Raw genomic sequence first — 14,848 nt, 5'->3', positions numbered from 1 at the left:
TATATACACCACTAGTATATCTAGGTTTATATTCAACAATTAGTAAATTTAGGTTTATATACAACCACTAGTTTATCTAGGTTTATATACAACCACTAGTACATCTAGGTTTATATACAACCACTAGTATATCCAGGTTTATATACAACCACTAGTACATCTAGGTCTATATACACCGCTAGTATATCTAGGTTTATATTCAACAATTAGTAAATTTAGGTTTATATACAACCACTAGTTTATCTAGGTTTATATACAACCACTAGTACATTTATTCGAATGCGGTACCTAACATCCACCTGAGACAACGGGATGACCTTTTGCTTTAAAAACACATATTATATTTTCTAACTATCCTATAACAGTTTATAATCACCAAGCGGTATTTTGCGATTTTCGCTGTATCACTGTATGTTGAATTATTTTAAGTATTTATCCTTTCATAACATGATCTTGTTTTTTAACGTTTACACTTTGTTTCAGTAATATATGTATGTGCATTGTTGGGGATTTGTTGTTATCAAGATTTTTGGCGATCGTGATCATGACTTGTATCAAAACAACAGCTTTCTGTTTGTAAATATTTTACCACCATATTTTATAGTGAACGATAGCGTGATAACAACAAACATAAAAAAAAAAAAAATAATATGTTAATGCTACAAAAAATATAAGATAATAACATAAATGTGCATCTCAACTCCGAAATAATTTGCATTTATTTCGCATTATATAAACAACGATGATGTGTGCCGAACCAATTTTTAAAACAGGTGGAACTCGTTCATGATCATGGTGATTAAACGTGATTAAAAGGAGGTAACTCTAACTCAAAATCACAGGTAAAATGTGTAAAAACACAGGTTAAGTGTGTAACAACCCAGGTAAAGTGTGAAACAACCCAGGTAAAGTGTGAAACAGCCCAGGTAAAGTGTGAAACAACCCAGGTAAAGGGTGTAACAACCCAGGTAAAGTGTGAAACAACCCAGGAAAAGTGTGAAACAACACAGGTAAAGTGTGAAACAACCCAGGTAAAGGGTGTAACAACCCAGGTAAAGTGTGAAACAACAAAGGTAAAGTGTGAAACAACCCAGGTAAAGTGTGTAACAACACAGGTAAAATGTGTAAAAACACAGGTAAAGTGTGTAACAACCCAGGTAAAGTGTGAAACAACAAAGGTAAAGTGTGAAACAACCCAGGTAAAGGGTGTAACAACCCAGGTAAAGTGTGAAACAACACAGGTAAAGTGTGAAACAACCCAGGTAAAGTGTGTAACAACCCAGGTAAAGTGTGAAACAACACAAGTAAAGTGTGTAACAACACAGGTAAAGTGTGTAACAACACAGGTAAAGTGTGTTACAACCCAGGTAAAGTGTGAAACAACACAGGTAAAGTGTGTAACAACACAGGTAAAGTGTGTAACAACCCAGGTAAAGTGTGTAACAACACAGGTAAAGTGTGTAACAACCCAGGTAAAGTGTGTAACAACCCAGGAAAAGTGTGAAACAACACAGGTAAAGTGTGAAACAACACAGGTAAAGTGTGTAACAACCCAGGTAAAGTGTGAAACAACACAGGTAAAGTGTGTAGCAACACAGGTAAAGTGTGTCATTCATGTATATACATATTTAATTTGTGATCAATAAGACCATGTTTTTGTTGCTCTTGACAAAGTGAAATATTTGGATACAACTTTAATTAGTAGCGATTAAAAGGAGACAACTCTAGCTCAATGTCGCAGGTAAAATATGTAAATCCACAGGTAAAATGTGTATAATCACAGGTTAAATGTGTATAATCACAGGTAAAATATGTGTAATCACAGGTAAAATGTGTATAATCACAAATAAAATGTGTAAATGTGTAAATTCACATGTGAAATATGTCATTAAAAATAGATAATTAATTTCCGAAAAATATACATCTTTAATGGTGTCTTTAGAAGCAGAATAACGTCATAAAGTAAATCCGACATGAATGATCCTTTCGTCCTGTCATTTACCAGTGTACTTTCTCGGACCTTTCCGTCAATTTAAAAAATGGCTACGTCAAATGCATGATCGACGGATGCTCCAACTCCCACCATTATTCGATTTTCAAGATACATGTTCAGTGATATTTCAGAACAAGTTATATACAGACGAAGACGAGAAACTGCTCACTTTTTCTCTGAAAGTAATGTATCTGTTTTACATTCGGAGTCGATCTGCCGAGCTTGATGTGACCTCGAAGTTGTGTGCAATTTTCCCATTGTCTTTATTACTTCACACCTACAGCGGACACTGTAAGGGAAATTTTATGATATAAGTGGATTTATCCCATAACTAAATTGACCACTATTTTATTTTTAACATACAAGTATACTAAACAGAAGTCACTTGCATCAGGCATTCTTCGAACATTGCGTTACTATTTCAAAATCAAGGTTTCTATTTTTTAATGAATAATCGTTTGTGAAACATCATTTCCTTGATGGAAAAGTAGAATTAAGTTACAACTCCTGTGATGTTTATTAACTTTATTTTATCTATTATATGTCGTTTGCATTTGTAACCAATTTGAATCAAATCCGCGATATAATATAAAACCGTGTTCCTCAACAATATATACTGTACCGAGTGACACCAGTGCCCGCTTTGTACTTTCCCCGTAGATGTACCTAAACCGACGTGTGACTGACCAATCACTATCAATCCGGTTCCCTTCGTCGAATTGTCAGTCAGTGTGCATGTACCGATGCCTTTTGTCATATTTAGAAAATCCTGACAGAGGAAACCAAAATAATTCATATTCCTATACGATGGTATTTTACAGAGGTTCGGGAGTGCAACAGAATCATTCCTCGCGCAAATTCTACTTCCGTTTCTCACGCAAGTCGCGTGCGCATATGGTTTTGTCTTTGAAACCAATTTCGTTTCTTTAGCAAATAATCTCCGTATTTCGTGATAATTTTGAAAAAAATGTGTGTTCGACTTTGGTAGCAGTGATGATATTTGATCAGTTGTATGACATATTTCCGTGTGTTCTTATAGACATCAATGCTTACTGGCCATCATTCCGTCCCAAACCTTACGATTTATCCCTATTTCGGCACTCAGCTGGTCATCCGTTATTGGCCGCTGATGACCGATACTGTCCTGTGGGGTCAGAGAGTCTTTATTAACGTACGAGTGCGTTCGGTTGAAAACCAAGATAAATGGCGAGATTGGCAGCACAGGATGTGCCTAACAGGACCGTCTATTGGGCTCCTTTAATCATATCATATGCGGACTTCACGTTGGAAGGAGACATCAAAAACACCCTTACACCATTTGCACACCAAATATCCCCTAAACACATCATCTGTACGGCAGAGATATCACTCACACCCTAATTAGGATATCTACAGCCTAACAGCAAACCCACTCTTCATCTCTCTTTGGCATGCAACTGAAGACTTCTAAGAAAGACAGGGGAGACAATTTCTTAGATATATTTCATGTTCAGCATAACGGGCGATTGTGGCTTAAGCGAAACCTGTTGAATTATCTTTCTTTTCTTAACTTGCATAAATAGTTGAGAACCTATTAGAATACTTCACGCCGCCAAACCAGATGTCTTAGACTTAGTATCCTAGAATAGAGCTAATTCTGTTAAAAGACACAATACTTGTACATACATTTATGGCCAGTTGGACGATTCCTTTTTGGCCTCACAAAGAACCAGTAAAGTGTCTAACATTAAAGTATTTTTGACATCTTATATTAGATATATGCGTGTATATAATGTACAGGACATTTCGAAATGACTCTCTAAAGTTTAGTTTTCAAACTTTTACTCCACACTATTGGTTTTAGCAACGTACTTTGTTAAACTAAGATTTTTTAAACAATGTCTAGAAATACTAAGCAAGGATCGAAGCAGCTATTAAAAACATTGTTTAGTCGATGCAGAAAGCCAAGCAAAGTAAACGTAATTTTTGCACTGTAAGAACATTTTGTCCATTTCGAATTTTAACAATGGCAAAAAAGATCAAAAGAATGAAAATCCATTCCATACTGGATTACCTGCCTTAATACCATTTCTCTCCGCTAGACTGCGCTCTTAGGTAATGGCTACCAATTCAGCTGCATCAATGTCAGGATCCTGACAAAACGAGCGCTGACTGGTCAGTTCAATTGGTCAGAGCTTCTGCCTTTTCTCTTGGTTCTAGTGTAAAGTTGTGGGAGAGGATGCGTTGGTGTTGAGTAAGAAGAATCCGGCATGGTTAAGGTATTGAACTCGATCGGAAAACGTTTCATTTCAAAACAAATGCTTTCTCACATTCTTTTTTCAACTAGCGGGTCCCTATTCTCATCGTTGATGTGGAGTTTAAAGTAACGACTCGTCGAGTTCTAGCTTGAGACAAGATTTCTTTTTATTTCTCACAAAGGCAATGCTGTTCAGAAGTGACCTGTTCAAAGTAAGCTACATAGCTATGAGATAGGAGCGATCGTGAGAAATCGAAAGTCGATTTTTTCCCCACGAAACTTTTTAAACGTCCCTCTTCGTCAGATGAAACATGAATTTAACTAAAATCCTTTGTATTGCAAATTGATATTTTAATTCATTTAAAGAAAAGTGAGATAATTAACGTTAGCTCCTAGATACGTCTTAGTTACTGATCTAATACTTGAATATTTAGTGCCCTAAATAATGATGTGGGAGTATAACTTATAATCTTTTCAAATGCGGATCGATTTAACAGTTTACACGTTTTCTTTTCTAGGTAACCCCCCCGTCCCCTCAATCAGCTCANATTTAAACTTTAAACTAAGAAGTACTTGAAGAAAGCGGACAAACTGTTTGCATTCCTTGAAAATCCACTGTTTCATTTTTTTCGAGCCTGATATCCAGGTATACGCACGTACATAACAAATCTTACTTTATATTTGTTTCCACGTGTACAAACGTGTATTTCAAATCTTGCTCGATACAAATATCCACGCGTACACAAGTGTATCACACGTTTTACCCGGTACTGATACCTGTAATACAATGTTTTAATATCTTGCTCGATACTAATACCTGTTATACAATGTATAACAAATGGTACCATATACCAACCCTAACCTGTACTAATCCCTGTAATACAATATATACCAACCCTAATCTGTACTAATACCTGTTATACAATGTATACCAACCCTAACCTGTACTAATCCCTGTAATACAATGTATACCAACCAATCCTAACCTGTACTAATACCAGTAATACAATGTATACCAATCCTAACCAGTACTAATACCTGTAATACAATTTATACCAACCAATCCTAACCTTTACTAATACCTGTAATACAAGGTATACCAACCAATCCTAACCAGTACTAATACCTGTAATACAATGTATACCAACCCTAACCTGTACTAATACCTGTTATACAATGTATACCAACCCAAACCTGTACTAATACCCTTAATAAAATGTATACCAACCCTAACCTGTACTAATACCTGTAATACAATGTATAGCAATCATAACCTGTACTAATATATGTAATGCAATGTATACCAACCCTAACCTGTACTAATAAATGTAATACAATGTATACCAACCCTAACCTGTACTAATACCTGTAATACAATGTATACCAATCCTAACCAGTACTAATACCTGTAATACAATGTATACCAATCATAACCTGTACTTATACCTGTAATACAATGTATACCAATCATAACCTGTACTAATACCTGTAATACAATGTATACCAATCATAACCTGTACTAATACCTTTAATATAATGTATACCAACCCTAACCTGTACTAATAGCTGTAATACAAAGTATAACAAACCTCACCGGTACTGATACCTGTAGTACAATGTATACAATATCTTACTCGATACTACGACCTGGAATACAATGTATTACAACACTTACTCGATATTAATATCCTCGTGTACGAATGTACAATAAATTAACAAATCTTAATATAAACTGATATGTACGATCATGCACGTGTATTACAAATATTACACGATATTAGTATTTATACAAGTATACAATTTTTGTCTACAGTTGTATCTAAATGTACGCACGTGTATTAAAAATCATACTCGATACTGATGCAAATATTTACGAGTGCGCACGCGTATTTCACGACGCATGCGCTGAGGTTACAAGGTTAGTGTTCTGTTCATTACCAGTAAGTATTTGGAGGCTTCTCGTTAGGGGCTCTCGGGATAGGGCCTTGTATACCAGGTTAAAGACGCTAATTGCTGTCAATTACCCTGTAAAATGATGGGACGATTGTCGACACAGTTCCATAACGTGGCTATGATACCCCGTAGACCGCCTATAAAACAAAGCACACAGGGGTTCCTAACAACCTCGCCTGATTAAGATTGCGACAGCTTCGCGCTCTAAGTTCATTAAAACACAACCCACGGAAATATATGTATAAGAACTGCCCACGAAAATTTGATTAATGATAACAAGTTATTGTCTAATGGAGTAAAAACCTCTCTGGAGAATTATGACTAATCTCGTTATCATGGGAAAGGTAACTTTTATCGCCCCTCTGTCCTGTTTGTAGCTTATAATCAGAAAACTTAAGGTCAGTCATAAAAAACAAGATTTTGCCTGGTGGCTACTTATTGGTCTTTGGACATTTACAGCGATGGAAACACGTGTTAAGTTCTCAACCATTGTATTTAATGACTTGTTGTCGATTTTTTTTGTCGACATGTTCTGTTGCTGTCTTTTTGTTTGTTGTCTCATTCTTTGTTTTTCTTCCACGTATTCATTGACCTTTTGTTTGTTGTTTAAAGAAAACAGTTTACAAATTTCAAATCACAAGATTTTCTTTACAAGAACTTGAAATACTAGATGATTTAGAATACATCGTGAACAGTAAGAAAATCATCTGTCTGTCACTCCCGTGTTTCTTTTCGTCCGTCTGTCTTTCTGTATGTCTGTTTGCCTGTATATCCGTTTATCTTGAAGTCGGTCTGTTTGTCCTTATGTCTATTTCTTTGTCTTTTATTTCCATCCTATCCAAATGTCTGTTACGTCACGGCGCATTTCTGGTTACAGACATTTACCGACTGAACGTGAGTTATTTAACAATATCAAAGAAACAACCATGCACACAGTTTTAAACGCATACTAGATACAAATACTAACTTGTAATTTGATAATAGTAAGACACAACTAAATTAATCTTGGATACGTAGACATTTAATAAACACAGTTTTGATGACGTAAGACGACGTCCGCACCCGTTAGTTGTACCTCACTATAGTTGTCTGAGACTGAGCTGCTTTAAACCATAGCAGTGTTGTTGACCGAATGGAATCGATTGTATGTCACTTAAAACGAATTGATTGTGATTACAAGCAGGTGTTGTGTGATGTCTTTAATATTGTACAACGTTTTACAAACAAAACAATTCAAATGAAATTTCTCTAATACCAAATTAAGATGATTATATTTTTATGTCAAATTGCCTCTATGATCAAGTTTGAGTTGTCCAAATTAATGCATTACAATTAGAGAATTCAAATGGAATTTCTCCAATACTCAACTGAAATAATTATATTCTTTAATGTTTCAGTGATGTACTGCACATTTAAACCCACCCATGAATGATCTGAAAGACATTAGAACATCATAATAGTGTGATCCAATACAGTTTTACTAGCTCGGCCGTGTTCCACTCATTTACCTCAGCTATGAAATAATTGATGGTAAAGGGAACAGAGAGCAATGCTTGCTTTGTAATTAACCATCATTTTTTTCTTTAATACGTATTGCTCTCGAAGAGACCCAATTATTGAATTACTTCATAAAGTGATTTTCTCTTATCTTAATATCTCTAAGTCAGGGAGATCTTTATTTCATTAAAACTGATATTTACAAAGAGAGTTTACTATGTATCAAAGGCGCGACACACCTGCATAGCACGTACCCCGCGCGTGCTACCCAGAAACAAGAAACTAAGAGACATTTAAACCTGGTCCTTTATTAAATGAATTGTAAATACAATTTGAATCAATTGGTATTCCAATCTAATGGGAGCTTGGGACTGAACGACTTCTAAGTACATATTCTACTGAACCATTTCAAATAAAATGTATATGTATAAGTTTCCGGTGCTTTCTTTAGTAGCCAAGCAATACATTATCTGTGTTGTGCCCGCCATTAGATCTGCATTCCTTTTAAAGTGGGATTTTATGGGTCTTACAGGGAAGAGCGACCATCAGTGTTCTTCGTGTTTACAACTCATCTTCATGTTTCATTTTTACTATTAATTTCTAAACATGTGAAATTCTTTTTATTTCGCCAAATCATTTATTTGATGCGTACAAGTGTGGTTGAGTTAATGTCTTTACGAGAAGATGTCGTTTCGGTTATTGACATAAACCACACTCCCCGCTGGGATGGGGCAAGGCTTTTTTAATTCTCTACGCGCGTAGAATATTCTTTACATGTTCAAAGACTGATAACCAATATGCTATATTTGATCAAAAATTCAATGTGGTTTTTATTTGATGGTGTGTGAGAGTAATGGGATATATTATCGCCCCGTCCATCTCCCTGGGACAGATCTGTGCGTGTTACATATAGGTAGAGTTATTTTTCATGTTTATGGACTTCGTGCATGCTACAACAATAAGTGATTATTGCTGAGCGCCATCGAGTGTACGGCGCTAATTTTCTCGATTAATTAAATCTCTTACTTAATAGTCGTGTCGTAGACTGGCGTCCGCCCACTGTTAATTGTCATCCGTTCTGAGAGTTTGTACGTGGTGTATTCCGGACGAGGACACATGGCTAATTACGTCTATCACATCGTACAGTGTTTTAATTTCATTTTGATAAGTGTTCCTGTTTATGTACCATGATTTGTACCAGTCTCAGTAACAGAGTGTCTTGTCTTTAACACATAAGACGGATATGGTAGGGATTATCATTTTGGAACATCGGCCCTAATTTCGGTAAATTCTTTTTATAATCCGACGAAATTTATGTCCCTTGAGAGAATTCTTTTTGATATTCTACCTCGAGATAAACAACTGATTTTCCCAATTAAATTAATTTTATAGCTGAAGATTTAAATATCTCTCGTTATAGAAAGACTCGTCTACGTTTCAACGAAGTGATAATACACCAGGAACGCAGCTGTTTGGGCACCAAGACACATGATGGGCATATTTTTAATTCCGCGTTCGAAAAGGCTTTTCCGCGGCGGAAGTGACATTTTTATCACTTTTTGATAATAATCCTCAAGGTCAATTATAATTTCCTAATTAAAAAGGAAAAGATCAAGCTTATTGATAACATTTTTTGGTTAATTGCAATTCTTTTAACAAATCTAGATTGTTATAAACGTTCCTTCGTATCTTTGACTACCAATAACGTACATATATCTCAGAATCATTGGAATGCGAATTAGGACTGCTTAGTGCCGTTATCAGTATAACAAGGTCGTCTAAGTATATATCAAACTAAAATACAAATAATATCTTTTCTAAAACTTAGACTACAAATAGTCTTGTTCTTATACAGAAATGTTTACCATAAAGATATTCGTTTAACTAGAAATACACCCGTCTTTTCTTGATTGCACCCTACATTCCCAAGGGAGATAACTTACATTTATAATGCATCAAGCCGAAAAATGTAAATGGTTAAATGTGATATTGCGCCCTTATAAGAGAGATAATTCACTAAGCCTATATCTGATACTTTCTGAAGACCTCTCATGAACAAGCGCATTCTCTGTTGTAAGTGTAATACAGTTTTATTGGAATACAGCCCATGTTATGTAATTATAACCCACAACTTTCACCTATCCCCGGGGACAAACACTTCTCATTTTGCACATAAGAATTGACCTGGCACTGCCGGGGTTATAGTACGTGATTTGATTCCCTCGTTACTGTACCTGATTGTATTTATTCCACATGTGTCACCTTCATTTTGTAATATGTTCTTTATATCAAACATAATTCAATCTTTATGTTACTCTATGCGTGAATTTATGACATATTTTTCTACTTCCAAATTATATAAAAAATCGTTTGATACATTTCCTGCATAAAACGTAAGAGTTTACAATTTGGGGACTTATTATTCAAAGATTTACTTCAATTATAGAAATTTTATTTGATTTCTAGTTCGAAATTCAAATTTTACATGACATTTATACTGGCATACTTGGAGCTGTGGTATGGCCATATAACTATTAAGTTGTGAAAATAATAGTGTTTTTCCACACTCTTTACACCTTAAAATTATTTCTGGGTTTCATTTCAATAAAAGCAGGCATAGCGAGTCACCATTTTGTGGACACACAAGTGACCGTTCTGATTTTTCAGAGGTCAATCTGCTGGACGGCCTGATAGTCAACAGGCCGTTTCACCTTAAAATCTAATATTCTGAAGACCATAATTTGGAGAAAGGTTGATTAATTTTTAAAGGAATCTGTTTTTAACGTTAGATAATAATTTGTAAGTATATCTAAAAACAGATTTTGTTATTTAACAGTTATTTTGAGTTTATTAAAGTAGGATTGCTTCAAAGACACGTTGTATACCAATTTCAACCCGTAGATGATATAAAAGGTGACCAGAACCGGCAAGCTATGTCCATAATTATGACGTCAGATTTGTAATGACATCACGATAATCTCAGAAGAGTAACAGATGATTAACTCATCGCTGACTTTTGTAGGTTTGTAAAATGTTAATATATAATGTTCGAACGGAAACAATTACGTAACTCTTCTGTGTACATCTGTGTGCAAACAGAACACAAAGTAAGAGATACCGACAGGAATGGCATCTTTGAAAAAAACATATCCATTCAAAACGACCACATCGCTATAAACAGGCTGTAAACCAAAAGCGTACAAAAAAGAAGGAAAAGACAATCCTTCTCCCCATTACAAAGCAAGCTTCAAACGATCCGTTTGGCCGTTGCACTTTATTGCCTAGTAGTCAAGGTGTCAATGCGATATTGTAAATGTTTTAAATAAACAGTATATGGTTTAAATTGTGTTGAACACGTGTCGCTTTACGAGCGCAGAGTACGCTCGTTAAAAGGAACACTTGACAGTGGGATTAAACGTCTTATTTCTTATGCCTGTGACAAATATTCCTTTATTGTAACGCTAAGTAGTCTTTATACAATTTTTCTGCAGAAAAAAATAAAGGTCGAGATTGCTAGACAATATGGACCCAAGGGAGAGGATTAAAAGTGTGGAGATGTGACACTGGGACTCCTTCGTATCTCAAATATGTTTTTGTAGTCAATAAAAAATACGGGTCAATATCAGGATGACCTCAATCTGCACTTTAGTCTGTTTAGGCATGTCGCCGGAGCTTGTTACTCTTCAGGTTGTGAGATAAATTGCCACTTTTCCTAGAAATCCTATATAACCCCATTAATATCATATTTGCCATACTTAATGCGAGAAAGCAGGGTGGCTGACAGCCTCGTTCCGGTTTCCTCTTGCCAAGAGCAGGGATAAAGACAAATGTCCCCATCATCAATCGATATTTATTTTTATTTTCTGCAAGATGTCGGTGTTTATTTGAACTGATATTTCACTCATGTAAGCCAGCAGGATCCAAACATGGCAATCGGCTTCAATTTATTTCAATTTCACTCGATACCGCCATTGAAATGAACAACAGAGGTCAGCTAACCTTTCCCGGGAACAAACATGGCATTCTTATTCCTAGCCATAATCCACATATCCCTCACGTCTACCGTATACTATAGTGTGATATGTTCAATATTAGTTTTGTTTGGAAAATTGTATTGCAATATCACGTCAGTTAAAATCAAATCTTGTGAAGCTAAATAATTGGTATGGAGATTAAAAAAAACCCAAGCGTTCCAAAGGATAAAACAGTCAAGCATTTGCTGACAAGGTGGAAACCTTGATTAGTACTTCAGATTGAATTCGATTTAACATGTCACGAAATATTCCATCTGGATAAATATTGACCAATTTAATTCATATATATATATGTGTCTGTTTGTCTGAAGTTATCATATGTGTCTGATTCTGCAATCAACGATAAGGATATTCATACTCTCTAATTTGTATTCACGGATGTGACGTCACGTGTAGGAGTTGCAACATTACTTACGCTTTCTCGTCACACATCATAAAACATTACTTACGCATTCTCATCACACATCATAAAACATTACTTACGCTTTCTCGTCACACATCATAAAACAATACTTACGCTTTTTCGACACACATCATAAAACATTACTTACGTTTTCTCGTCACACATCATAAAACATTACTTACGCTTTCTCGTCACACATCATAAAACATTACTTTCCGTTACACATCATAAAACATTACTTACGCTTTCTCGTCACACATCATAAAACATTACTTACGCTTTCTCGTCACACATCATAAAACAGTGCATTTGATGTAATGTAATTGAAGTATTTCTGATTAAAATAAGTGACATACCCCTTTTTATACAATGTGATGTGATATTACAACGCGTTTCACAAAATGTGCTGTTTATCTTTAAAAAATGCAAATTATGTTTGTATTGTGTTGTATATAATGTAAAATAATACCATTACGTTTTGTTTAATACTGTGTTTCATATTGTGTAAAATAATGTTACAAAGTAGAATTTATTTTTTGTTTATTTTGTGTTTTATTAAATTTTGAAAAATATTATTTTAAAATGCAAACTGTTTTTTATTTGTTCTGTAAACAGTAAAACAGTATAAAGACAAACAGTGATTTGTTTATGATCCGTGTTATGTGGTGTTATATAATATTATTTAAGGAATGATATTTATTTTTTCAACATTTATGAGGTAATAACAACAATGGGTTTATGGACATATTGAATGAGTCGCGTTAGCGATTCATGTAAAATATGTCCAAAAACCCATTGTTGTTATGACCTCATAAATGTTGAAAAAATAAATTTCATTCCTTATATTTACATTGACGAATCCTTTCAGTGGATCGATATAACAACGAATAAAACAAATAAACAGGGTTTCTTCCTGCTTATACACGGGTGCAACGCAGTGGCGAGAACAGTGTTTTTTCGCGGGGAAATGTGACACTATCGTGAGAGATCTTAGCAACCGTCAACAACAATAACACAACAAAATGTAGTTCCATATTCAATGTTTATTTGTAGCACAGGACACGTGAATACGTGGATATTTCACAAAGCACAGTTCAATAATATTTTATGATGTAAGAATTAAGCATCTAGGTCGGTCGTTCCGAGTGAATAGTTTTTGTAGTGTATTACTACGCAGTGTGATCAGGTTACTATCAGTTCCCACGTGCTGAGATTCTATGAACACCTGTGTTATGCATTTATGAATGTAATTTTTGTCAATGGGTCTAAGCATACAGAATGTAAATATAACAAAATCCCATTCTTATTTAGTTTTACTCTATCTATTGTATTCTTATGTCCCCATTTTAGTTATACTGCTGCTCATTTAATAAAGTATAACATAACTACACAGTCAAACTGTCTTTAGCTTATTTCATGATTTGCTTTATGTAACATTTAAGGTATGCTTCATTAAAGAACAAAATATTTTAAATTAATACTCTGTTTTATGTTATGTAATATAATATTAGAATAATGTACAATTTTTATGTTGTATGTTTTATAATGTAATATATCATTTAATATTTTTCTTCTTGGTTTTCGAATCAAATATTCAAATATCACTGTCAAAAAAGTATGATATAAATGGTGTCAAAAAGAAATACGTTCATGTGGCTATAAACGCAATGACGTCTGTGTCATTTTAACGATTTTAACGTCTCAACAAACGTTAGGATAGCGTAAGCAACAAATATTTAGGTGAAGCTACGTTGCCCCAGTAATACTATTCGAATTGACTATACATTCATTTGAATAAAGAAATTTATTATAATCTAAAATTATGATCAACGTTGAGCTTAGAACGTAAATTCATATATTGAACAAATTTCTTAACATTAACACCAGTGTGAAAAAAACCCCAACATCAACACAATGTAACCATCTGATGTCATCCAAAGTAAAAACACCCACACAATGTAACCACCTGATTTCAGTAAAAGAAAAAACATCAACACAATGTAACCATCTGATGTCACTCAAAGTAAAAACATCCACACAATGTAACCACCCGATGTCATTTAAAGTAAGAACATCAACACAATGTAACCACCTGATGTCAGTTAAAGTGAAAACATCCACACAATGTAACCATCTGATGTCGCTTAAAGTAAAAACATCAACACAATGTAACCACCTAATGTCATTTAAAGTAAAAACATCCACACAATGTAACCACCTGATGTCAGTTAAAGTAAGAACATCAACACAATGTAACCACCTGATATCTTTCAAAGTAAAAACATCCACACAATGTAACCACCTGATGTCGCTTAAAGTAAAAACATCCACACAATGTAACCACCTGATGTCACTTAAAGTGAAAACATCGCCACAATGTAACCACCTAATGTCAGTTAAAGTAAAAAATCCACACAGTGTAACCTCTGATGTTACATTAAGTAAAAACACCCACACAATGTAACCACCTGATGTCAGTTAAAGTGAAAACATCAACACAATGTAACCACCTGATGTCAGTTAAAATAAAAACATCCACATAATGTAACCACCTGATGTCACTTAAAGTAAGAACATCCACACAATGTAACCATCTGATGTCACTTAAAGTAAAAACATCAACACAATGTAACCATCTAATGTCATTTAAAGTAAAAACATTAACACAATGTTACCACCTGACGTCACTTAAAGTGAAAACATCCACACAATGTAACCACCTGATGTCATAC

Source organism: Mizuhopecten yessoensis, unplaced genomic scaffold, assembly GCF_002113885.1.
Source record: "Mizuhopecten yessoensis strain PY_sf001 unplaced genomic scaffold, ASM211388v2 scaffold2501, whole genome shotgun sequence".
NCBI lineage: Eukaryota > Metazoa > Mollusca > Bivalvia > Pectinida > Pectinidae > Mizuhopecten > Mizuhopecten yessoensis.
The sequence above is the reverse complement of the archived record's forward strand: the minus strand, read 5'-3'. Positions refer to the sequence as shown.